Here is a 26,601-nt window from a genome sequence, read left to right on the forward strand (position 1 = left end):
CACAGGGTTGTTGTGAGGATAAAAATAACCATGTATGCTGCTCTGAGCTCCTCAGAGGAAGAGTGGGAATATAAATGTAAATAAATTAAAATATATAAGAAGGGGGAAAGCACAAGCTCCAAAGAGAAATGGTCACCTATGCTTCCGTGGATAGGCATGGTGAATGATCAGAATAAAGTGGAAGTTTCCTGACCTAAAGAGCCCTCTTTACGCACTTGTTCTAGCTAGCCAGATCTTGAGGTATGAGGGCCAAGGGAGGAAGGAAAAATTGCATTTGTGGTTTTGGAAAGAAATAGAAAAATATTGATATTTTGGAATAACTTCAAGAAAGGTTTCTTTCAGAATAAACACTTACAAATTGTAGTTTTTAAATACTGTCTTCCAGTTGGATGTTTAATGCCAAAATGTTGACTAAGGGTAATGTGATGTGCTTTAAACAATAGCATTAAGTAAAATGACATTTACTGCATGGGCATACACAAACATTATTTATCCTCTAAAAGGAATTGTACAGGAAGCAACTTTAATTGAGAAACAAGAGTTTGATATTTATTACTGACTAAGACATAGGCTAAGAAAACAATAAACAGACTAAATGTTTCTTATGCAGAGAGAGGGAGAATCAGGCTGTTTGCCACCCGACTGGGCGGTGCGGCTGGTTTGTTGCAGCCCTCTTCGGAGAAGCACGAGGCTTCTCCAAAGGCGAAGCCCCCTGTGTGTGTGTGGGGGGGCTCCACCCCCCTGTGTGTGGGTGGAGCTTCGGCGGCTTTGGCTTGCTCTGTTTGGCTTGCTCCGTTCAGGTGTTGGATCAGGATGTGTTGGGCCGAAGTTCTCAGCTTCTGGCCTTTGGAGCTTCCCCGGGCGCAGGGGTGATGGGGAGCAGGGTTTCCACCCAGCGAGGTGGCAGAGGCAATTCAGGGGAGCGGTTAACCACCCCGAGGTTTGGTGCCGGCCCGCGGGCCAGTGGAGGAGGATGGTCGTGGCTTGGTTGGCCTTGGGGAGCATTCGAGCGCAGGGCGTCTCCCCCCCATGGGGTGTTTGGAAGGGCCTTTGGGGAGGGCCCCTGCACCGTAGGAGCATCTACTCCCCCTCGTCCTTACTTGGCTTGTATAGAGGCTGCCTTTTTCGGCGTTGTTTAGCACGGGGAAGGTTTGGGCCTGTCTTAGACCAACCTCCTCCCCACATGTTCTTCTTGGGCAATTCCCCCTTGTTTCTCGGGCCCAGTTAAGGGGCCTACACATTGGTTAGGCTTGCTTGTCTAGTCCCCCCCCCCCCCGCGGAATATTGGAATGGGTCCAAAGAAGGCAAAAGGCAAGATGGGTGTGAAACGTGTTAGGCCCCTGACGAGACCTACGCCTGCTACTGATTCCTCATTCTGATGGTGACATGGATATGGGAACTATCAGGGCACATAGAGCGCTTAGATGCACTTGAAAAAGAAAAGCAAAAAGGCATTTCCAACAAGGATGGAAGTGGTCCCTCTGGGGTCCCAGCCAGGCTTGGGCCTGCTACAAGGGGCGCTAAAAAAGCTAAACTCTTACACTCCTTATCCGCCAGGCTGGATGCGTTGGAGGCCAAGGATCAACAACCAGCTTCAGTGACGATGGCCTTGCCTGTGGACAACGCTGTGGCAGCATTTGCTGTGGAATCAGTGGGGGGTGCCATGGCAGCTATGGAAGGGCCTGGATCCGGTGAGTTCCTACACCACACCTGCACATCCCATGGCCGCAGTATATAATCCCTACAACTGGCACCTGGGCCTTTATGGCCATCTTGCCCCTTATGGGGCTTGTGCCCAAGTATGGCAGGGCACTCCGGCTGCATTAGGTGGGGCATTAGCCACCCTACCCATGGTGACTCAGTCCACATTGGTCTCTCAGGCCCTGTACTCGCCATGTGACTCTGCCCTCCCGCTGGGTGACCATTTGTTACCGGTGGTAAAAGTGTGTATCTGGCGGGGCGAATTTGTGGACTTTTTTCAATTGTTATTCAGAGAACCAGAACCGGTTGAGAAGGAGGGAGAACGCAAGAGGGAGGAGGAGAAGTCTAAGCGCAAGCCAGTAGAATACAATTGGACAAACTGGCTTTCAGCCTTTACAGTCTATATGGGCGTGGTTCTTCAAGTCCACACATTCAAAGGCCCCACATTGGTGAAATACCTCGACATAATTCACAGGGAGTATATGGATTTTTCCGGGAAAGCTTGGGAACACTACAACCATTCCTTTTGCCTTGGGGCAGCGTTAAACCCGGCTATTCCATGGGATAAGCAACATCAGGAGCTCTGGCTCCTGATCATGACTCCATCTCGACCTATGCCAGGCAAGCGGGCCTTTACATGACACCTGCAGCGCAGCCATCAGGACCGGGCGCTGTGCATGGGGTTCAAGGTCCCCTGCCATGCTGGGCTTTCAACATCACTGGTGCTTGCAGCCACTTGCCCTGTCGCTTCAAGCACGAGTGCGGGTTTTGCGGGGGGAAACATGCCAGCCTCTAATGCCAGTGGGTCCAGGGTGCGTGGGGGAGCTTTAAGGATCAGTGCCCCACCTGTAAGAAAGGTGGTGGCCCCCCACAAAGCATTACATCTGGAAAAGGGCCCCCATCCAGTTAAGCTTCTGGTGCTTGCACAATTGTTGGAGGCTTACCCCCTTAAGGATAAGGCTGATTATTTATGGTTAGGATTCAGTTGTGGGTTTTGCATTCCCTCTAGGGGGCTGAGGGTGCAAATTTTCTGCACCAAATTTGAAGTCCATCCAGGGGATGGAGGAAGTGGTTCTGAAGAAAATTCTTAAGGAGGTGGTGCTTGGGTGGGTGTTGGGTCCCTTTGTGGAGCCCTCCATCCCTGACTTGCGCATCTCACCCCTGGGAGTTGGGCCTAAGAAAGCGCCGGGGGAATACAGGTTGATACATCACCTGTCTTTCCCCCACAGCTCCTCTTTGAACGATGGGATTCCAGCAGAATTGTGCTCAGTTAGAGACACTTCATTCGACCAGGCAGTTAAGATGGTTTGAGCCGGTGGGCCGGGCGTGATTCTAGTGAAGTGCGATATCGAATCTGCATTTTGCTTGCTCCCGGTGCACCCTGCTGACTTCAGTCTCTTAGGCTTTGTGTTCGGAGGCCAAATTTACATCGACCGGGCCCTGCCAATGGGTTGCTCGGTTTCCTGTGCCGCCTTCAAAGCGTTCAGCTTCATGTTGGAGTGGGCACTTTGCTGGAGGACAGGGCTGGGGACCACGGCTCACTTCTTGGATGACTACCTTTTTTTCAGGTAGTGAGCATACTGACCATTGCTCGTGCCTTTTAGAGGCCTTTCATGAGCTTTGCACAGACCTGGGTGTGCCACTAGCACACGATAAGACTGAAGGACCCATCACCACTCTAACCTTTCTGGGCATTGAAGGTTTGGGGGCTAAAATGAAACCATGGTTTTCTGCATTTGGGCTACCATGATTTTAATTTCTAGCATGTTTGCCTCCAGTTTGCCGTTATGTGTGAATGCAGCTGCTAGAGGGAGCTCCCTCCCTGACTAGCATTTCTCCTCATTTCTTTTTAAAAATGGTGACACCAAAATGGCTGTAATTCCAACATTTCATCAACAGGTGGCAACCTGTTGCTGAAAGCCGCCGAAGGGCTGAGCAGGAAACTAGGTCAGCTGAAAGAAGCAGCCATGGCTGACTAGAGACAGGCAACCTGTTTTTCAGTATCAGAAGCAGAAGGCAGAGTCATCTTTGCCCATGAGGAGCAAACCGCTCTCTGTTCAGAGGTGCTAGTTAGTATTCCATAAGCCTGCAAAACCTGTTTGACTAGAAATGACAATCATATGGGACAAACAGAATGAATGTGTACACTGTGAGAAATCCATATTATATATCACTGTCAACTTTCTTTAACTATGTTTTAATATCTTTATTGTAGATTTAAACCAGTTTAATTGTCATTCCCTCTTCCCAGGGAACAATGGGTTAGTCAGGTGATACTTTTAAATCCATGTTTAGGATATCTGTGGTTTTTTATACCCACTTAGAAAACAGATTTAGATGAACAGACCAATGTGGGTAGAGTGTATTCTTCCAATCATGTATTTAGAACCCCCACGCCCACCCCGATTCAGGGCTATCATCCCCCTCTCTTTATGGTTCCCAGTCTTTAAAATCATAGAGTCATGCACAGTGATCAGTTGTTATGATGCAATCATTTTCCGAGGCAGAGCTGACAGCTTTAGCTTCTTTTTTCCCTATGGAGACATGTTTGCCTGCTGGCTAGTTTGAAGCACACAAATTAAATGGGCATGTTTGGAGCTCTCAAGGTGAACCCCAGATATATATATTAATAAAAGGGCTTGCAGTTTGCAAGCATTCTTCCAAATACCAACCTCTTGTCTCTTTCTGTGACTCTAGCATTTCCTATCTCTAGGAGGTTTCATTGTCCATGTTTTTCAATGGGAGAGTTTCCCCACATTTTCTGGGAAAGTAATGCATTTTTGTGGGGTTTGGGATTTGTTTGTTTATTTATTGGTAGACTGGGTGAGGTCTGGAACCTACCTGAAAAACGAGACATATTTGTGTGTGTGCTGGTCTGGGAGTTTAATGTCAGTGAGTGAATGAGGCCCCAGCTTTAGACAGATAGATCTAAATATCTATAGGTAGATAGATAGATAGCAATATAGTGTGGTCCAAATTTGGGAAAGCCATTTTATAGGAAAGGATCTTCACTGTTTGGAAGCCCACAACCCCATATTTCTGCTGGAGAATGAAAAGACACTGTTTTGCACCTGTAAGGGGGGCACTATAGGGGCGTAACTATAATAGCGCAAGGGGAGACAGTTGTCTGGGGGCCCACTGCCTTGGGGGAGGCCCCAGAGGCAAGTCACATGACTGATTCCCCCAGCTGCACACCCGCCCAGGCTTCCTTCACTTGTATTCAAAATTGATGTGAGCTGCCTGGACCTGGAGCTACCAGACCTGGAGCTACCAGACCTGGAGCTACCAGAACAGCATGTCTTTCTCTAGGACCATTAAATGACTTGCATCATCCACAATTTATAAAACCTTTTAAAAAATAATTTAGGAAGATGTTCTATTGTGGCACATACGTGTGTGTGTACAAACACACATCTATCTATCTATCTATCTATCTATCTATCTATCTATCTATGCTTTTTGTTACCACTATTCAGCCTCATTTAAGATTTCTTTACTACATGAGCTGAGATTCAGTGAGTGGGGGCATTTAAAAATCTTGTCTCTGGGCCCACTCCAACCTTGCTACACCCCTGGGGCACTGGATGGTGGGGAAGAGAAGGCCAGGGACCAGAGGTGACACCATACCTGCCAACATGTTTCTATTTTCCCATTCACCTGAATGGAAACATTTGGACATGTTGGCAGTTATGTGACCCCTATGTCTTAAGGGACATGGAGGTGGTATGGCTCCTCCCACCCAAGCTTGGGCTCTCTCCTCTTGTAACCCCTCCTTCAGCCTCAACCTGACTGGGATCTTCCTGGGCAAAATGCTCTGTCAGATCCCAGAAGGAAGAAATGTAAGGGAAGAGAAGTGACTGAAAAGGCTGTAAGTGGGGCTCTGGAAGGTGGGGTGTATGAAGACAAGGGACTAGGGGGGTAACCCTTAAAACTTAGTGGGTAAAACTGCACATATATTTCTTGCCACGGGGGGGGGGAATATAAAAAAAATAAAAATTCATGTTTGAAACTCAAACACACAGGCACACAAGGTTTTTCGCATTTATTTCACACCGGAAAGTGAGTGAAACTTGTCAACAGCACACTTGTCTTGAAAGCAGCACTTATTCCACCTATGACAGTTAGTGTGGCAGAGATTAAAAGAACTCTCTGACAACTCTCTACCTCAGGCAGGGAGGGGGGGAAAAGAAGTATCAAAGTAAATCCTGCCTACATTACGGGAAGATCCAATCCTGGGTGCTGTCCTGTTTATAATGCAAACTCTATGGTTAAGGGGGAAAAAACACTACATTACATTTCAGATGATCATCTAATCACATGATAATGACTACCCCACAATCTAAATCCTATATTACATCTAGTATTTAAATCCAGGATAGAGAATGTATGGTTTTCCATTCAGATGATCATTTGTACATGGGCAGAGGAATCTAATCATGTGTTGAAAGTATCATCTGAACTGACCCCCTGAGAGCTCTTGTTCTGTGAAGTGCTCTGCTAGGGAGCTCTAGCAGAGAATTCTCAGCACCCTCTCTAAACTACATTTCCCAGGATACTATGGGAGAAATCATGACAGTTAAAAGTGGTATATTGCAGACCAAATTTGATATGCTACCTCCTGTAGCACCAGTGCAGGTTGCCAAGTGCTTTGGCCTGCACTGGGCCTCTGGATAGAGTGTTCCTCCAGGCAGCAGCGGCGGGTGGTTCCTGGGACTGGGGGAGCACTAGGCAGGGCAGATGATGGGTGGAGCCACAGATAGTGAAAGGTGGAGTCAATTGTGGGCAGCTGCGGAAGTGGAGCCACGACTAGCTGAGTGCTTTAGTCATAACTGGCAAAGTGTAGATTTGTAGCTAACAAGTGGGATCAAAATACAAACACACACAAAAAACCTCTATTGCTCATCAGCAGAGATACAGAGAAATATGGAAAACATCAGTTGCTTTGTAGTGCTTAACAGGACTATAGTAGTGTGTCGATTTGTATCTAACACAGCAGGATCAAACATAAGCACACACATAGAGGAAAAGAACTGTACCAGCCACAAGTAAAGCACAGACCAGCTACAAAAGGCTGCTTCTAGGGAGAGTAAATGCATTCTGAAGTAACCAGGGCAGCTCTGAGCCTGATTATTTAACAAGTAAGAACTTTTAAATGTAAAGTGCCCTGAGCCATTTTGGATAGGCGGTATAGAAATCGAATGAATGAATGAATGACCAGCCTACTTTCCTTTCACTGTCTCTACAACTGGACTAAATTTGATTCAAATCGAGTTCCACAAGTTAGCTCTCTTGCGCCTCAAATGTTCATGCATCTGCCATCTTGGATCAGGATGGATGACATCATTACAAACTACACCATTGAGATGTCCCTGTGTGTCACTCACTACAGCTGTACCAAATTTGGTTCAAATCAGTTAGACAGTCCACAAATTAGTTGGCTTTCGCCTCAGACGTTCACGTAACCACCATCTTGGACTGGGGTGGATGACATTATCACAAACTAACCCGTTGAGGTCTCCCTATGTGTCCCTACAGCTGTACCAAATTTGGTTCAAATTGGTTTACAAGTTAGTCCACTTGTGCCTCAAAGGTTTATGTGTCCCTACAGCTGCAGCAAATTTGGTTCAAATTGGTTAAGAGGTTCAGAAGTTAGCCCACTTGCGCCTCAAAAGTTTATGTGTCTGCCATCTTGAATTGGTGTGGACGACATCATCACAAATTACACCATTGAGGTTTCCCTATGTGTCCCTACAACTGTACCTGATTTGGTTCATATTGGTCCAGGCACTGCAAAGTTGATAGGGGGACACGGACACATGGACGGACACACACAAAGAATGTTGGGTGTTCTCATAAGCCTACTGGAAAGTAGTCTAAAAAATGAATACTACAACTAATAAATAACAAGAAAGAACTGAGCCAAAGTGGAACAATAATTAGTGTGCTGGACTAGTCTGGGGAAATCCAAGTTCAAAACCCCATTTAGCCATGAACCTCACTAGGTTACTCTGGGACAGTTATTCATCTCTCAGCATAACCTTACTCATAGGGCTGTTGGGAGGATAAAAGTAACCATATGCACCACTCTGGGCTTCTTGGAAGAAGAAGCCCAAAGTGGCTTCTTTACAGGTTATACATGTAAAAGTAAATAAATCTATATGAGCCAGAGGTAAAGCCGAGACCAGCTGCAAAAGTGAAGAAAAAATCCATTCTGAAGTTACAAGGGCAGATCTATAGTGAGGGAAGGCCTCACTCCGTGCCCAAACTATCTAGACGTTCAAAACTTCATATCCCTTAACATGCCTTTTTCCTTAGATAGTATAGCACTGCAGATTTGGGCTTTTAACTTTCTGTGTATCTGAATTCTTCTTTTATTTTGGATTACAATAATCATGACCGGGTTATTGTCAACTTTGACACACCAGACACTGTCTTAAGATGATCTGAGTTGCAAGAAGTCCATGGTGCAGACAATAAATCATACAGTCATGGGCTCCAAGAAGCCATTCTGCTAGAAATTTGACTGTACTGGAGGTAGGGATATCTGGAGCCGGTTTGAATCAAACTGTATCTTAACATAATATATGAATATCTGTACCTGTGTATACTGTATAGTCACGTAGAACATAGCATGTGAATAGGGCTGGTATTTATTTAATTTATATATCATATTTTTATACTACCCTATCCAAAAGGCTCTGGGTGGTGCACAGCAATAAAACAAAACCCGCAAATGGTGTTCAGATCCTGTGCTGGCCTGAACAAATATTCATTTTTTCTTGGAATGGCAGTTCTTATCTTATTGATAGCAGTGTGGTTTTCAGCGCATATTATGAACAAGAACCACACATATTTTTCATGAGGGAACGAGAAAAACCGGTGACATTTTCTTTCTTAATTACATCAGCCATTTACTTGAGTTGAGGGGAGGGCCTGGATGTTGCATGGATTGATTTCTGTCTTTCTCTCCATGTGAAGACTCAGTGTTCACCCAGCTTCTGCCGTGTGTGGTCTGAGGTCTTGTTCTGTGGCCTTGACTAATGCAGAACAGTTAAAGACAAGGGATTTGATCGATGTAGGCTGCCTCTGCGAAAGGTGGTGGCTTGTTTTGTTATTAATGATGCAGCTCCTCCAAGAAGCATGGGAGCAGGCCTGCTCTATTTGTGGAGTCCAAAGCAGCCTAACTGAGAACATCCGGCCCAGAGTTCTTTTCCCAGCAGTGAACAGTGAGACGCTTCTGAAAATTTCAGAAGCCGAGCATGAAGGCGATAGTCTTTCCCAGTTGTCTGTGTTCCAGCATCTAGTACTCAGGTAAACTATTTGTGAACATGGAGGACCCATCCAGTGGTTTTGGCTTGTAGCTGCTGATAAATGTACTTCTCCATGAGTTTGTCTAATGTAATCATTTTCACAACCTAGCTGCTGTAGCTTAAAAGTAGCTCTCATGTATGAATAACACAGGCCAAATTTACCTGGAATACCCATTGCTACCCCCCAGGTCCAGTGTTAACACATCACTAACACAGATTAGAACATGTGTTTCCCCCCACATAGGTATACCAAACTGGCAAAAGAACGCTAAAGGGCAATGAATCCTTGAAATAATGCTTTGTTGTATTTGCTTATGTTTTTGAGTTGTTTGTATTCTGTTTTGCTAGTAGGGATGTGCATGAATCAATTTTTTTGATTTGATTTGTACCCTAATTGAATCAGACCTGATTTGTTTTGGGTCTGAATCGGGCCAGCTAGCACAGGGGCGATTTGTTTTGTTCACAAATTGCCCCAAACAGGTAGATTCAGATACAAATAGTTTTGTACCCAAATCGATTCACACAAACAGCAGGCACAGGCAGTGATTCTCTCAGCAGCAGGAAGGGGGTGAAAAACAATTCTCTTTTCCTCAATCAAGAAAGCAGGAACAAAAGCTGAGAATCCACTCCAGGCAGCAGGTAAGGCAAGGCAAGGCAAGGTAAGGCAAGGCAAGGCAGGGCACCTCTGGCTTGCTCTTTCTCTCTTCTCCCATGAGGCAGAAAGGCAGAATGGTGGCTGCCTGCCTCCTTAAGTACATTTGAAAATCCCTCCTTTGAACCCCCCCTTGTCCCTTCTTTGACCCTTTCCCTAGCCAATGCGGGGTCAAACACTCCTGGCAACACAAGATTTGAATGGAAATGAGCCAATCTGGAACCAGGGGGAGATGCCAGCCAATTGTTGTACACTGTATGTCACCAATCTGAAACTTGGGAGGGTAGGATTTTTTTAAAAAAAATTCCTGACACAAAATTGAGAGAGCAAGAGAGATTGCCACAAAATGGAGATTCGAATCTACAAATTCTTCGAATCTACAAATTCTTCAGGTCTGAAATCTGGGGTATTTGTTTTGGACCTGAATCTGGCCAGCTAGCAAAGGGGTGATTTGTTTTGTCCACAAATTGCCCCAAACAGGTAGATTTGGGTACAAATCATTTTGTACCCAAATCGATTCACACATCCCTATTTGCTAAGTCAAAGCCAGCTTTCAATATTTTGCTAGTGCTGTTATTGTGGTCACAGAGAGATGAATGAGGCATCAAATTAAAACAGCAGATATGTAGATTTGCTAAAACATTGGGGCTTTTGGCGATTTGCCCTCCAAAGAACTACTGCTACTACTACTACTACTACGAATATTTATATGACACTGTTCAATAAAAGTTCTCAGAGTGGTTTACATAGATACATAGATACAGAAACTCTGCAAAACCAGTCTTTGAGAATGTTGTAGCTACTGACTGCAAGAGCTCTGGCTTCAATATATTGAGATGAGACCTCCTTAAGAGGGAAGTGCCAAATGATTTGGGTACAAAATGATTTGTACCCAAATCTGGCTGATTCAGGTGATTTATAGACAAAACAAATCACTCCTGTCCTCAATTGCCCAGATTCGGGTACAAAACAAATCACCCCCAATTCAGATCTGAAAAATTTGGAGATTTGGACCTCCACTTTGTGGCCAAAGTGGGTTGGATGGTAGTGCCCAATGGGTGGAAGCTATCGTCCAAATTTCAAAGAAATTGGGGCAAAGGTGATTTTTAAAAGAATTTTTGAATTTGGCTTGTCTTTAGGCTTTCCCCCATAGGGAATAATGGGGATTTCAGAAACTTTATAGCTCCATGTGGGGGGCACCAGGGTGTCCAGAGCAGGTTGTTGTGGGTGGTAGTGCCCAATAGGTGCAAGGAAGCTACCACCCAGATTTCAAAGAAATTGGGCAAATGGGTGATTTTTAAATGATTTTTGTTTACACATCTTTAAGCTTTTCTCCATAGGGAATAATGGGGACTTCAGTAGCCTTAGTTATAACTCCCGGGGGGTGGGGGGTGGCACCAGGGTGGCCCAGATCGGATTGTGGTGGGTGGTAGTGCCCAATCGGTGCAAGGAAGCTACCACCCAGATTTCAAAGAAGCTGGGCAAAGGGGTGATTTTTAAAGAATGTTTGAAGTTGGCATGTCTTTGGGGCAGATTCGGGGCAGAAAGGGGGTTTCAGGAGCAGAAGAGTGGGTCAGATGGTAGTGCCCCAATGGGTGCCTGCTACCATCCAGATTTCAAATCAACTGGTGAAAGGGCTGATTTTTAAAGCATTGCTGTATTTTGCACATCTTTAAGCTTTCCCCCCATAGGAAATAATGGGGATTTCAGCAGCCCCATAACTCCATTTGGGGGGCACCAGGGTGGCCCAGAGTGAGTGGTGGTGTAGTACACATAGGGTGCCAACCACCCTCAAACCCACAAGCCCATGGGGCACTGAGTTTTGTTGTTTCTGAGGTGTTCTGAGAGTAGATTGGTAGCAAATGAGAGTGGATTCAATGACACTCTCATTCATCTCTGTGCTGCCCTCCACCCCACCCTGGGCCAAGCAAGCCTGCCTATATTCCATCCTGTAGCACCTGACTGTAAAGCTATGCGGGATTTGCAGGCGGGTCAGAAACCTCAAGCATTCTTTGCAGATCTGAGTGAATAAATGCTTGCAGACTGTCTTATTTTAAAAGTGGCCTGGTCAGTTTCCTCATGTCTCTTCAGCTTCTGCATGTCAGGCCACTGTTAAAGGTAAGCAGAAGAACTAGTTTGTTTGCTTGTCTAACCATAATTTATTACTAACAGAATTAATCATACAATATAAAACTATGCGGGGTGGTGGTGGTTGTTTTGTTAATGTTTGAAGGCAAGCCAAGAGATAGCGAAGTCAAGTCTTTAGATATATAAGCACCAAAAGGACATCCAAGAACATTCAATTGTATGTACTTATATAAACAATTTCTTTTTAAAAAAGTATTTCAGAAATATTTGTGGAAAGATCTACAATTGGTCATAGTGGATAAATATCCTAAGTGATGGCAGTTTATTTCTTCAGTTGTGTAATTATTTACTTATTTATTTAAACAATTATATACTGCCATTCTCTCATGAAATGGGATCCAAGGCCAATAAAACATCATCAGAGCAGCCATAAAAACAAAATAAATTGCCGAGATAGACAACTAATGGGATTAGCAAAAGATCCCCTAAGGCAGTAGTTAAAAACAATGGCTCACATGCAACTACTCAAAGTAGTTGCACTGAAATGATAAAGACAAGTTAGGCAATGCCTAACTTTTTTACTTTAATTTCAGTGGGACTACTTTGAGTAATTTGAGTAATTTTCCTCATGCCAGCCACTATTAGAAGCAGAAAAAGACAGGAAGGAGGAATTTAAAAAAACAAACAAATCTACAATCAATACAACACATGACAAATCCCGAAGTGAACACAACAGCTTCTAACACAACACTGGTGTATAAAAGATAATAATGAAATACAAGAATAAAAATATACTGCCACAAAAAAGGACCTTCGGTTAACCATTGCAGGCAATGGTACCCATGAAGAGATTACTTCTGTCTATAAGTTCAATCTAGTTCAAGTGTTCAGTGGGAAAGCAAAAGTTTTGCATGCAGAATGTTCTAGGTTTAATTGCTGGTAGAGACAGACCCCTGTTTGTAGCCCTGCAGAGTCACTGTCAGTTAATGTAGACAATATTGAGTTAGATGGACCAATGTTCTGATTTGGGATAAGGCAGCTTCCTATGGTTCTTAAAGGCCTTTGCTGGCCGTCTCAGCTGCTGGGAAGGCTTGTGTTTTGTGGTTTGCAAGATAAATGGTTTAGTCTGGATAGCCAAATTTCTACGAGGCTGTGGGAAATGTTCTTTAACCATGCTTGGGGGAAAACCAACCAAAACCAACCTGGAGATTTGGATTTCAACCAAAGTTGTTTTGTGGATAAAGTGGAGGGCAGGGCAGAAAATCCAGCTCCAGAACAGGATCTAACCCCTGCTGCCTGAGCAGAGAGGCACCTTTTAAGAACATAGGAAAAGCCCTGCTAGAACAGGCCCAAGGCCTATCTAGTCCAGCATCCTGTTTCACACAGTGGCCCACCAGAAGTCTCTGAGAAGCCCACAGGCAATTTGGTTCCTGTTGCTCCCCTGCAACTGGTATTTAGTGGCATCTTGCCTCTGAGGCTGGAGGTGGCCTATAGACACCAGATAAGTGTCTTTTTTATTTATAGACACCAGACTATTTTATTTTATTTATTTATCACATTTGTATACCACCCCAAACATTAGTCTCTGGGAAGTTTACAGCAACATAAAACAGTTAAAACGTAGAAAATTTTAAACAATTAAAAACCACAGTAAAATTAAAAAGCTTGGGTGGAGATATAAGTCTTTAGATACTTTTAAAAAGTTGTCAGAGACATGGGGAGGCTCTTTATCTTAGCAGGGAGCTCATTGCAGAGTCTCAGGGCAACAGAGAAGGCCGATCCCTGCGTGGCCACCAGATGAGCTGGTGGCAACTGCAGATGAATCTCTCCGGATGATCTCAACGGATGATGGGGCTCATGGTGAAGAAGACGTTCTCTTAAATACCCAGGGCCTAAGCTGTTTAGGGCTTTATAGGTTACTAGTATTTTTAAGCCAGTTAAAATAAAGGGCGCTAGTAGGTCGCCTCCTCTGGCCGAGAGTGGGGGTCCTTTTCTGAGAGTACTGCCCCACTCTCCCTCCCTCCCCTCTGCCCCACACTTTTGTCTCTCTTCTTCTGCCTCCCACCCCACTCCCTCTTGCCCTTTCCCCCTACCCTACTTCTTTTTGCCCTTCCCCCTGCCCCACTCCCTCTTGCCCTCCCCCCTCCCCCCACTCCCTCTTGCCCCTCCCCCTCTTGTTTGGCTGTTCCCTTCTCTCTCCTGTTCCACCCTCCCTCCTGCCCCACACTCTGGCCTCTCTTCCTCTCCCTTCCACCCCACTCTCTTGCTCTCCCTCCCCCTCCCACCCCGCTCGCACCCTCCCCTTCCTGTCAGCCTCCTGCCCCAGTCCCTCCTGCCACCCCACTCCCTCTTGCCCTTCCCTTCCCCCTCCCCCTGCCTAACTCCCTCTTGCCCTCTCCCCTCCCCATGCCCCACTCCCTCCTGCCCTCCCCCTCCCCCACTCCCTCTTGCCCTCCCCCACTCCCTCTTGCCCTCCTCCCTGCCCCATTCCCTCTTGCCCTCCCCCTCCCCCACTCCCTCTTGCCCTCCTCCCTGCCCCATTCCCTCTTGCCCTCCCCCCTCCCCCCGCCCCACTCCCACTTGCCCTCCCCCCTCCCCCCTGCCCAGAAGAATCTTGCGATCCACCCCCCACCCGGCAACTTTACTCACCGTTTTGAATGCGAAGGAGAAAGGAGCTCGCAAGCAGAGCTCCTTTCTCGGCCAAGCCTCTTCCCGGACTGTTGCATTGGGCGGCCGTCCATAACGGCAGTCTGGGCAGTGCCTTTGCCAAGAGAGGAGCTCTTTTCGTGAGCTCCTTTTTCCTCGCTCGTCTGGGTTGGTTCTTCTTCGGGTAAGGAGGTCTCGGGCAGCTGGGTGGGTGGTTGGAGGCGGCGGCTGCCGAGGCATTTTCCTGGGCCATGTTGGCCCTTGTTCATGTGTCGGGGAGTGGGGAGGGCGGGATCGAGCTCCTGGGAGGGCGGGAGGGCAGTTGGCAGCGGCCACAGCCGAGGCATTTTCCTGCGCCATGTTGGCCCTTGTTCATGTGGGGGGGGTGCGGGGAAGTCGGGCTCTAGTGGGGGGGGGTTGCCCACTGCCACCTCACCCGCACTGTCGCTGTGGCGGTGGCCGCCATCGGGGCCAGTCGCCCCGCCGCAGCCAGCGCCACCTCGGCCCGCACTTTCCTTTGGCGCTGGCGGCGGCCGCTTCTCCTCCTCCCGGCCCTGTTGTCGTGGCGGCGGCAGCCGCCATCGGGGCCAGTCGCCCCGCCGCGGCCACCGCCGCCTCGCCAGCACTTTTCTCCCGTTGGCGGCGGCCGCTTCTCCTAGGCCGCCGCTTCTCGGGCCCCAACATGGCCGCCCGTGTCTGGGCGGCCGTGTCTTTTTGGGCTGATCTGGGCATGCGCTCTGCGCATGCCCAGAACGGCCCAAAAAGACACGGGCAGCACGGGCGCACAACGAAGGGTTTTATGGTATAGGATAACCAACACTTTGTATTTTGCCCGGAAGCTTATCAGCAGCCAGTGTAGCTCTTTTAGTATAGGGGTGATATGGTCTCTTCGAGATGACCCAGAGACCAACCTGACTGCCACATTCTGTGTTCCCTTTTAGATTGTGAGCCCTTTGGGGATAGGGAACTATATTCATTTTTTAATTTTTCCTATGTTAAGTCCCCCCAAGCACCTGGGCTCCCCAGATCCCCTCTATTTTGTCACAGATGGCCTGAGCTGGGTGGCCAGGTGCAACTGTGCTCACGGGACAGCCAGCAGTGAGGGCTGAGTGTGGCTAGCCCCCTGAAGCAAAACTGCTCCTTGTGCCCACCTGATCTCCTCCAGAGAGTGGTGGGAGCGGTGGCTCTGCTGCAAAGATCAGCAGATTAACACAGCCATTGTTCGAAAGACACAGAGGAGGAGTCAGGCAAGTGATGGGGGGATCAGAAAATGTATAGGAGAGATAGAGACTACCTCAAACCATCACTGCTTTGCTCTCCTGCTTCAGATTTGGTTTAAATATGGTTTAATTTGGTTTAAATATCCTGGGTTAAACCAGATTTGGTTTAAATATCCCTGCTTTGGGCCCGGGATATTTGAGGGACCGCCTGCTCCCAAGGGTTGCTGCCCACTTGATGAGGACATCTGGGGGGGGGGCCCTGCTCTGGGTGCCGACAATGAGGGAGGCCCGGCTGTCGTGCACTCGGGACAGGGCCTTCTCTGTTGCTGCTCCCAGACTTTGGAATGCTCTCCCAGTGGCCGTTTGTTCCTTGGACTCCATCACAGCTTTTAGAAAGCTTGTTAAAACTTGGCTTTTTACCCAGGCTTTTACATAATCGTTTTACTGCTGCTTCTGTGTGTTTTTACTTGTATTGTTTTTATGCCTGTTTTTTATGTTTTTATATTTTTTAGCTTGATCTTTTTATTGTATGTTTTTAACTTTTGTAAACTGCCTTGCGGTTGTCTTTTAACGGAAGGCGGTATAGAAATGCAACAATAAATAAAATAAATAAAATAAAACTGCTCTCTAATTGCAATCAGATAGTCCATTGGCTACCTAGCATTTCCTCCCATATGTGCTTCGCCCCCACCTCTATCCAGTAAAGTCTGAAGAGTTTTAACCCAGCTATGACTCACTGGTGATTCTATGTTTAGAAATCAAGGAGAAAAAGAAAGAGAGAGAGACTCTGGGGCTCTACACATGATCAGTGTATAGAGCCTCATGGAGTTCAACGGGGAGAGCAGACTTAGCCAAGCAGTTGCTCGTTGCTGGGTGGCCCAATTGGCTGCCCAGACGAGTGGTGGCTTTGGCCGGGCGCTCCTGCGCCCGGCCGCAGCTCACCAGGGAGCTCCGGGGGAAGGGGGAAGGGCCCAAGGCACCACATGAGTGCACAGTGCCTTCCTGGGGTCCCCCTCCCCCACCCCACCCCGAGCAAGCAGCCACGGCTGATACACGATTGCAAAAACAAGGTTAATGGAGTGCTCGCTCCAGTAACCTTGTTTAAGAGGAGGGGTTGTTAGGCGGGCTAGCCACCGTGGAACCCCCGGGTTCGCCCACGAGCCTGGTGGTTCTAAAGATCATTGGACTGGGCTCCCTTATCCCAGTTTCCAGTGATCGTGGGAATAGCCTCTCTGTGTCCATGTGAGTAAGATGTGCCCCCCCCCCGAGAAATGGAGAAAGAAAGAGAGGAGAAGACAAACGGGGGGGGGGGGAGGCAGGGATGGATGGAGGGAGGGAGGGAGAGAGAGAGAATTCTTAAACCTTTTCATTCACCAAAGATCTGGCAAAATGTGTTTTCTTTATCCTGCTCAGCTTTTGTTTGTGCGTTGTGTGTTTGGGTGAGTGGGGTGGAGAAGCTGATGCTGTTTCTGACTACTGCAGTCCAGGGATGGACTTTGCTTTTGCAGTTTGGGCAAACCCTCCAAAGATTTCAACACCTAAGTTTGCAGGATGCTTATAGGTGTTTGAGTGTTTGTGCAAGTGAGTGAGAGATTTCCGCCCTTCCACCCACACGCCACGGTCTGTGAGTTTTTAATATATTTATATACTGCTTTTCAACTTACTTTACATCCTTACATTCTTGTGAGTTCAATTGCTATTTTGGCCCTCAAGAACCCATATCAAAAATACTGTGTATATCATTGTGTGTGTATGTGTCTGTGTGTGTGTGTGTGTAGGGGGATGATGCTTATCTTGCGGGGGAGGGGCAAAAGGCCTTTAGGTCTGGCCTCCAAAATTACCCAGGTGCACCTCTGCTTTGAGCACTTTTATTGAAAAGTGGAATATAAATATGTGTAGTATTAGTAGGTATAAGTTAAGAAGTTATTTCCATTAGAAACTTGGATGGATTTATGGTGACAGAAAACATGTCTCAGGGGACGAATAAGTGCACCTCTCAATGTCCTTTTCTTTTGCTAAAGGTTGCTGGGGAGGGGACACTGATTTGAACTGGGTTCACAGAGCAGTATGGTGGTTAATCCTTCCTATGCCCCCACATCAATCCCCCAACTTAAATACGCCCCCTCACAAAGCTGTTCTTCGCCACAGAAGGGAATATGGGCAGTCTGTCTGCATCTCCATGGCTAATAGTAGTATTTTGAAAGTGCGGGAGAAATTTGGATTGGAGCTGCAATCTCTCATGCCATGGCTCCAGTCCAAACTGCACCCTCCCTGCAGCTGCTTTTTGCAAAAAAAGACATACAAGCTTCAAACGTGGAGCTCCAGTATCACATTTAGTTTGGCCCCAAGATAGCCGTGCACATGATGTGCAGTGTTATGGAGCCATAATGCTGCACCCTGGAGCTGCTGTGGCCTAAGGCAGGGTTTCTTAATCTTGGGCCCCCAGATGTTGTTGGACTACAACTCCCAGGATCCCCAGACATGGCCTTTGTGGCTGGGGATCCTGGGAGTTGTAGTCCAAAAACATCTGGGAGCCCAAGGTTAAGAAACCCTGGACTAAGGCATCCCTGACACTGTTCTGAAGCAGCAGTTGTGGAAGCAGCACCTCTGCAAATTTCCCCATTTGCAGCAATGGAGAAAACTGCGGAGCTGCTGCTTCTCTAACCACTGCTTCAGAACAGCACTGGGATTGTCTTAGAAGTCTGCAGCAGGCCCACTGTGCAGCAAAAGTTCTCTGTAATGTTGCACCTCATGTGTGCCACGGATGGTAAAACTGACTGACGACAAAGCACTTGGGAAAGACGTGATAACCCCAGAAACGTTTAGGGCAAATCTGAAGGGATGGACACGAATTCTTGCATGTTTGTTTACACCCCAGCAGATAGGAAACTAGTATTGAAATATTGTGGAAGTGATCCTGATTAATTTTCACCCAGTTAGTTTACTGGGTGTCACTGCCAAATTGTAGGCGTGCTCCTTGCTCATTCAAGGAAAAGAACAACTCCCTCCAAATAATTTTTGCATATAACTTTCAAAGATTTCAGGTGCCTTTGACTTAGTGAACTGATGGCTTCTATGCCTGACGTCCTGGAGCAGTAGAACAAGCTGATGCTTGCTAATCTGCATTAAAATTCTTTATTTCTGGAGATGGCAGGGTTTGATCCCAAACCTACCGGATGCAAAATACATGCTTTAGGGCCCTCCTCATTAGGAGATTTTGGTTGCTGCTGCAAGAAAGAATAACTAGTGAACCACTTTGAGAGGGATAATAGCTGTGTTAGTCTTAAGCAGCAAAAACAACAAGAAAGAGTCTTGTGCCATAGTAAAGACTAACATATTATGGCAGTATAAACTTCCATTGATTACAGTCTACCTTATCAGATGCATCTGATGAAGTGGACTGTAGTCTATTAACGCTTATGCCTTAATAAATTCGTTACTCTTTAAGATGTCACAAGACTCTATTGTTTTAGCTCAAGATTAATTACTCCATAATACAAGATGTAGCCTTGGCAAAATGTAAAGGTTAAAGTTTGTTTGTTTGTTGATCATATTTATATACCCCCCGATATATACATCTCTAGGAGGCTTTACGCACAGGGCTTCTACCCTGAATCTCCTTCGGGAGAGGGTGTGTGCATTCACACACCAGCCAAACCTACCCTGAGGTCCCTTTGAGATCCTTGGATGCACTCCACACACAAGTCAGGCTTTGTCTTGCGAATTCTAACTTAACTCAAGGTATTTCCGGGTTTTAAAAATGCTGGTTTTAAGCTACTTTTTCTAAAAACACAGGAGTAAGTAGGGAGAGGCACTGACGTAGAATCATTAGCATGATACAGAGGATACTATCTTTACAAATGCAGATGTAGCTCTTCAGTACTCCCCCCCCCCGCTCACCATTGGCTAGAAGGAAAACATGAAGGAAAAAATGTGAAAAACCTGAGAGCAGAGGGGAGGGGCTGCTTCCCTCAATGCCGCATGTGTATTTCGAAGTGGCTTCGCTCAACATTTACCCTGCAGCATGAAGCCATGTGCGAATAACTCCTAGGCGGTGTAATGTTAGTCCTGTTACTAACTGGGCAAAGAAGCACCTTTTAAAGCCATAGTGCTCTAATATGTAGCAGGAAGATAGCAACTGTCCTTATTCATCCCAGCATAGTATTTCTCCCAGTGGTTGTTGGTATCTCGCTCAATTTTCCCCCCTTTCGATTGTGAGCCTCTTTGGAACCATCTTCTCATTCCTTTTGCTATGTAAACCACTTTGTGAACTTTTTTTGTGTTGAAATGTAGTAAAATAAATGAATGAATGAATGAATAAATAAATAAATAGAAAAATGTAGTTAAGAAAGAAAAACATTACAAGTCAAAAATAATCAACATAGCAATACCAGGTGATAGAAGAATAGAAGAAAAAGATATAGAAAAAATAACAAAATACAAAGATCTACAAATTGAAATTGAAAGGCTGTGGCAGAAGAAGACCCAAATCATCCCAGTAGTAATTGGCACCCTTGGTGCAATTTCAAAACACCTTGAAGAGCACCTCAACACCATAGGGGCCACAGAAATCACCACCAGCCAATTACAAAAAGCAACTTTACTGGGAACAGCCTATATTCTGCAATGAAATCAATAATAATAACAACAATATTGATAATAAAATTCAGCCATCCCAGGACTCAAAGGGAAGGACTATATGTCTGGATAAAACAAACCAGTCAACACCTGTTTGACCATGTAAACAAGAAATAATAATAATAATAATTTCCTGGCAGGTGCATTACTTGGCAGGTACAGCCTATCAACATGCCCTGCACCCAAGAAGTGATGTTTATAAGCTGTACCTGCCAAGAAATGAAGGAGGACATGGAATGTTGCAAGTCAGACAGTCTGTTGAAGAAGAAAAAGGAGCATTGGCGGAATACATCAATGAAAGCCAAGAAGAAATGCTACAAGAAGTGAATAAGACAGGACTGTTGAAAATAAAGGAATCAAAGGCTGAATACAAAAAACGGCAGATGAGGAATGATGAGAAAAATGGCACAACAAACCATTGCACAGTCAGTTCTTTAATGACATACAATCAAAAGTCAACAATAGCTCAACATGGCAGTCATTAAAGAGGACATTGAAGAAAGAAACAGAAGGAGGAGATTCTCACGATCGCCAAAAGGAGGGCTAAGGGAGCCTAGCCCACTTTTTGGCGGTCGTGTGCTGCCACGGGAGCCACGTGGCTCCCGGCAGCTAACCCGCCTAATTCCCCCTCTCCTTAGCCGAGGTTAATGGAGCAAGCGCTCCGTTAACCTTGTCTTCCTGATCGTGTAGGAAGATCCGCAGGCGATCATCTGTAGCCCGCTCTCCCTGCAAACCCCCTAAAGGCAAGTCTCACTGACTGTGAGACTCACCTCAAGGTTCTCATTTTTGCAGCCCAGGAACAATCACTACAAACAAATGTTATAAAAGCAAAAATTGATAAGACCCAGAAAGACAGTAAGTGTTGGTTATGCAAGGAAGCGGATGAGACTGTTGAGCACTCTGTATGTTGTTGTAAGAAAATCGTGCAGACTGGTTATAAGGAAAGACACAACAAAGTTGCTGCAATGATCCACTGGAACTTTTGCAAGAATTACAAATTGCCAGCAAGCAAGAATTGGTGGAATCATCCGATTGTGAAGGTCACAGAAAATAAAGAGACAAAAATCCTTTGGGATTTTTGAATACAAACTGATAGGCATTTAGCACACAATATGCCTGATCTGACAGTCATCAAGAAGAATCAGGTTCTGATAATTGATATTGCAATCCCAGGGGATCGACCAGTTGACGAAAAACAATTGGAGAAAATAACTAAATACAAGGATAGTGGGGCCAATAGTTGTAGATGTCATTGGTGCAGTAGCAAAAGAACCTGAACACCATCTGGACACTTTGGGCATCAATAAAATTACAACACATCAACTACAGAAGGCCACACTACTTGGGACAGCACGGATACTACGACAATATCTTCAATTTTTCTTTAGTTATCCTAGATCCTTGGAAAGGGCCCAATAATTAAAGTACCAAATCCAGTCAATAACATCTGGTAGACTGTGTGTAAATATAACAACAATAACAACAACAACAACAATAGCAACAACATTGATAATAAAATTCAGCCATCCCACATCCTTGGGAAGGACTCGTCTGGATAAAGCAAACCAGTCAATAACACCTGTCTGACTGTGTAAATAACAAACAAACAAACAAACAAACAAATAAATGGCTGACATGATGCTCAGCAGCACAAAGCTGCTGTGAACTGTATCTGAGCTGTTGCAATTTGCCCAGCTACTCACTCTCTATAGTATCAGGGCTGCCTTATGAGTCTGTAACATTCTCATCACAGCGTAGGGCATGGTGAATGGCATGTGCATGGACCGATTTTTGTGGTTTGGTTTGAATTCAAACCAAATCTCTAGTCTGTGAACCGGTTTGATTGAAGCGACCAACTGGCCCATTCCGTTAGATTGAACTGGTTCAGCGGTTCAAGGGGCTATGCTTGGAAAGGGGAATCAAGCAAAGGGGAATCCTGGCTTGAAAATGCTTCTGAAAGGTGACTGAGGGGGTGAGGGTGAGAGGGCACCTTTAAAAGTAGATGTAAGGTGCTTACTGGTCCTTGAAACCTGCAGCCCGGCCACGCGGTGCTGCTGCTGTCTGGAACTGCCCTGGCCTCCATGGATGTGTGGACGCCAGGTCAGTTCCAGAACTGCTCCACCGCAGCGCAGGTGGGCTGCAGGGGGTAAGTAAGTACCTGACATCTGCTTTTAAAGGCTACCCTTTAGAAGGCACTTTCAAGCCAGGATTCCCCTTTGCATGAAAAGGGAAGCCTCACCAGATTCCCCTTTACAAGCATAGCCCCTCAAACCAGTGAACCATGGCAGACCGGTCCGCCATGGGCCAGGTTCTGTTCGATCATAGACCGTCCCGCCTCTCCTGGACACTAGTCCTGGAGAGGTGGACTGGTTCGCTGTTGAACTGTTTGTGCACACCCCAACACGGTGCACAGAGGCTCTGTACCACTGTGCATCATGTCAGCTAACAAAGAAACAAACAAACAAACAAACAAACAAACAGTAATGAATAAATACCAGTAGCAGCAGTAATAAAACTTTTGCAGTATTCACAGGGAAGGTGACCCCACAGTATTTATATGGAGTTGAGAGATGGAGCCATATTATTCCTTTGATATCTCTCAGAACAGCTTCTTAAATTGATTCATTGCTCTAGGTTCAATTCTCTCTAAATACTGCTTTGGAGACAATAAGATGCTTCGGGCATTTTCAGTGCAAAAAAAGCACAAGGATGAAAGTGACCCCCCCACACACACTTCTACTACGTCCCACAGCCTGGAGCAGCTTCCCCATGGCTGAATTTTACTGTGGGTCTAATCTAACAATGATGGGATTAACATCTGGTATCATTTGACCCACATCTGAGACTAGAATTAAGGCTTAAGATCCATTGCCACGTGCTCCGCTCATGCAGGTCTTATGTTATATTGTCTTGCCATGTAGACCATTTAGTCTAGAAGGATAAGTAACTGTGTCAGGCAGCAAAAATAAGAATCTCAAACCACCTTCAAGCCAAACACATTTACTTTAACTTAGCCTTAGGAAAACATAGGAACATAGGAAATTGCCATATACTGAGTCAGACCCTTGGTCTATCTAGCTCAGTATTGTCTTCACAGACTGGCAGCGGCTTCTCCAAGGCCTATTCCTATCTCTCTCCGCCCTATCTGGAAGAAGCCAGAGAGGGAACTTGAAACCTTTTGCTCTTCCCAGAGCGGCTTCATCCCCTGAGAGGAATATCTTGCAGTGCTCACACATCAAGTCTCCCATTCATATGCAACCAGGGCAGACCCTGCGTAGCTATGGGGACATGTCATGATGGCTACCACAAGACCAGCTCTCCTCTTTAGGAGAGGAGCAGGGCTCTAGGGATGTGCAAACAGGTTCGACGTCAAACACGTTTGACGTTGAACGTGTTCGGTTCGACTGTTCGGGGTCGAACTGAACCACCCCCTGTTCAGTCTGACCCTGCACCAACCACCCCCCGCCATTCGGGGGTGGTGGTGGGAGGTTCACGATTGTTTAAAAAATTATTTTTATTTTATTTTTTAAATTTTAATTATTTTTTTAATAAAAACTTATCCCCTCCAGGGGAGGTGCTTGAGGTGGAGGGGAGGGGTGTCCGCAGAGGTTCTGCCTCCCCCCGCCAGCCTCCCTTACTGCCCAATCTGGCCCATTCCCCCCTCCGGCATGGTGGCCATTTTGGAGGCTGCTGCACCTGCTCAATTGGCCTCTGTGTGGCTTGGCATGACCCAGGCCGTGCAGGGGCCAATTGTGCAGGCGTAGCAGCCTCCAAAATGGCCATCACACTGGAGGGGGAGGGCCCGAATGGGCCAAAGAGCCAGCCGAACGGGCTGGTTTGGGCAGTAAGGGAGGCTGGCAGGGGGAGGGGGAACCTCCGCAGTGTTCCCCCCCCCGTCTCAAGCAACTCCCCCAGAGGGTTAAGTTAAAAGAATTTCTTTTAATTTTTTTTTAAAAGCGAACCCCCGCAGACCGAACTGAATCGGGGGGCGGGATTTCGAGGGGGTGCTGGACCGAACTGGCCTGGTCCGGTTTGGGTCCAGTTTGGACTCGAACTGACCTGGACCAGCCGGCTCTGTGCACACCCCTACAGGGCTATAGTTCACGAAAGCTAATTCTGCAATCATTTTTTAAGATGCTACAAGACACATTGTTATTTATGGAGAATTTTATGACTCCCATAGAGATGTACACGAAGGTCTCGGTATGAACTGGCCACAGCAGTGTGTAAACTCATGTCAGTAATATGGCTTTGATTTACTTTACTTGGGAAAAACTGGAGACAGGATAAGCAAAATATTTGGTCAGAAATAGAATTATGGTTTTACAATATTCACAAGATATGATGTATCTCCAGCATTCTATTCCTCCCATCCCTGCACTGCACTGGTGTACTAAAAAGATCCCATGTTATGAAAGGTTCTTTTCACAAGGTAACACAAACTTTTTATGTAAAGTTTTTATAGTTTTAAGATTTTTTTAAAAAATGCCATCTATGTACTAGGATGGATTTTCTTCCAAGTTGCCAGTGAGTCAGCTGTTGTTTATACGTGAAACCCAGGAAACAGAAGCTATTATTATTATTACATTCTGAGGTGTTCTATTTATACGCTTCCAAGATTACATTTTGTGGATTCCTTGCTCTTGGGAATGACCAAGGGTGGGGGTGGGGTGTTGTTTACTTTGAAATCAAAACAAGGACAGCTCCTACAAAGCTGCTCTTTGTAGAAACTTGAAAATGATTTTAAAAAGATGAACATTGTGAATGATGAAGGCAACCCATTATCCGTATCCTAGTCTGATAATTTGGTTTGAACAGGCTTGTAGTTTAGCTATTTATCTTGTTTTTGTAGGCTTTATGATGACCTGTGCCTCAACTACGGAATACAATGAGGCTATTCCCATAACCAGGAGAAATAGGGCTAAGGGAGCTTAGCCCGGTTTCTCCCGGTCGTGTGCTGCAATGGGAGCTGTGCAGCTCCTGGCAGCAAGCCTCCAAAAAGACCCCTCCTCTTAAATGATGTGAGCAGAGGAGACCCCTGCCGGGAGGCTAAAACAAACCTCCAGGCCTCAGGGGTCTCCCCAGGATGGGACTTCTGGGGGCCAGGTGGCCCCCAATCCCCACCGCCCCTACCGGCTCCATGACGGAGTTGGTAACTGTGTGGGCGGCTGATCCGGCCGCCCGCCCAGGGACAGCTCCCTGCTTGTCTGACCCAGGCCACGCAGAGGTCCGTTGCACAGGTGCAGCAGTCTCCAGAATGGCCACCACACAGTGGTGGGGGGGAAGGCCGAAAACCAGCTGAAGAATGGCTGAACGGCCAAATCCTGGACTAAGGGAGGCTGGCGGGGGGAGGGGAACCTCAGCAGTCCACCCCTCTTTCCCTCACGTGAGCTTGTGTGGGACCTCTTTATTTTACTCTAAGTCCTCTAGCACTGCACAGCCCAACAACAAGGTAGCCCCAGGAAACGGACACAGACACCAGCTGGTTTTAGTCAATTAATGATTCATGTTTATTATAGTCAGTTAAACAGCAAGCTAGCTCCTAATTCACACACACACACACTCACCAGCCCCACTCCAAAGATGATCAGTCTTTGAAAGGGGTGTTGGAAGAAGCGTGGAGGCCTCACTCTGGGTGGTGATGCTTCTCAGGGATCTTCTGGTTTCCTGCCTGACTTATAAAGGGAAGTTTCCACTCCGGTTGGTACATTTGCAGTCCACTTTCATCTCTGTGATTACAAGACGTACTCATCCTGTCTTTCCAGTTCTTTCTCCTTTACAATGTCTCTGGCAGTCCTCCCTGGATTTCACCGATTCTTCAGGCCCTTGGTGTCTTTCCAAACATTGTCTGTGTTAGAGAGGGAGTGGGGCTAGGGGCACACTTGATGTTGCTCACTCATGCGTTCCTCCATACATACCGTTCATAAGCACTACCTAAGCATCCTAATTTGTCAAGATCACATGGCTCATTGGGTTACAGAAATGAGCTAGTACAAATTGATATATTGTTTCTTATCTTCCAGATTATTGAAAGCTTGCGGTTCAGCCAGTTATTTCAATATTACACATTAATATATTGTTTCTTGTTTCTGCATCTTTATAACTTGCGAGTTAGCCAAGTACTTTATGCATCACTACTATCACAAAGCTAGCATAATTCTACACTTGCTTGAGACAAAGGCTTTAATTAGCTACAGAGTTATAGGCCAACCTCTTCAGGAGGGCCTAAGTGGAGCAGCCCTGAGCTATGGCATGGTACAAGAGCTGTTATAGAGACAGGTATGGGCAGGTGCAGTCACTCAGTAGCAGAGTAGGCCAGGGGTGTCCAACTGCAGTGCTCTAGCTG

General features: G+C 46.3%; 1 long non-coding RNA gene across 1 annotated transcript in view; it reads left to right on the top strand.

The window, feature by feature from the left end:
• Nucleotides 1-1,310: 1,310 nt before the first annotated feature.
• LOC128347106 (uncharacterized) overlaps nt 1,311-26,601 on the top strand; it is a 37,125-nt gene continuing 11,834 nt past the window's right edge. The window contains exon 1 of the long non-coding RNA XR_008317394.1: nt 1,311-1,691. This is a non-coding gene — a long non-coding RNA (uncharacterized LOC128347106). The remainder of the gene's footprint in view (nt 1,692-26,601) is intronic.

Source organism: Hemicordylus capensis, chromosome 2, assembly GCF_027244095.1.
Source record: "Hemicordylus capensis ecotype Gifberg chromosome 2, rHemCap1.1.pri, whole genome shotgun sequence".
Lineage (NCBI taxonomy): Eukaryota > Metazoa > Chordata > Lepidosauria > Squamata > Cordylidae > Hemicordylus > Hemicordylus capensis.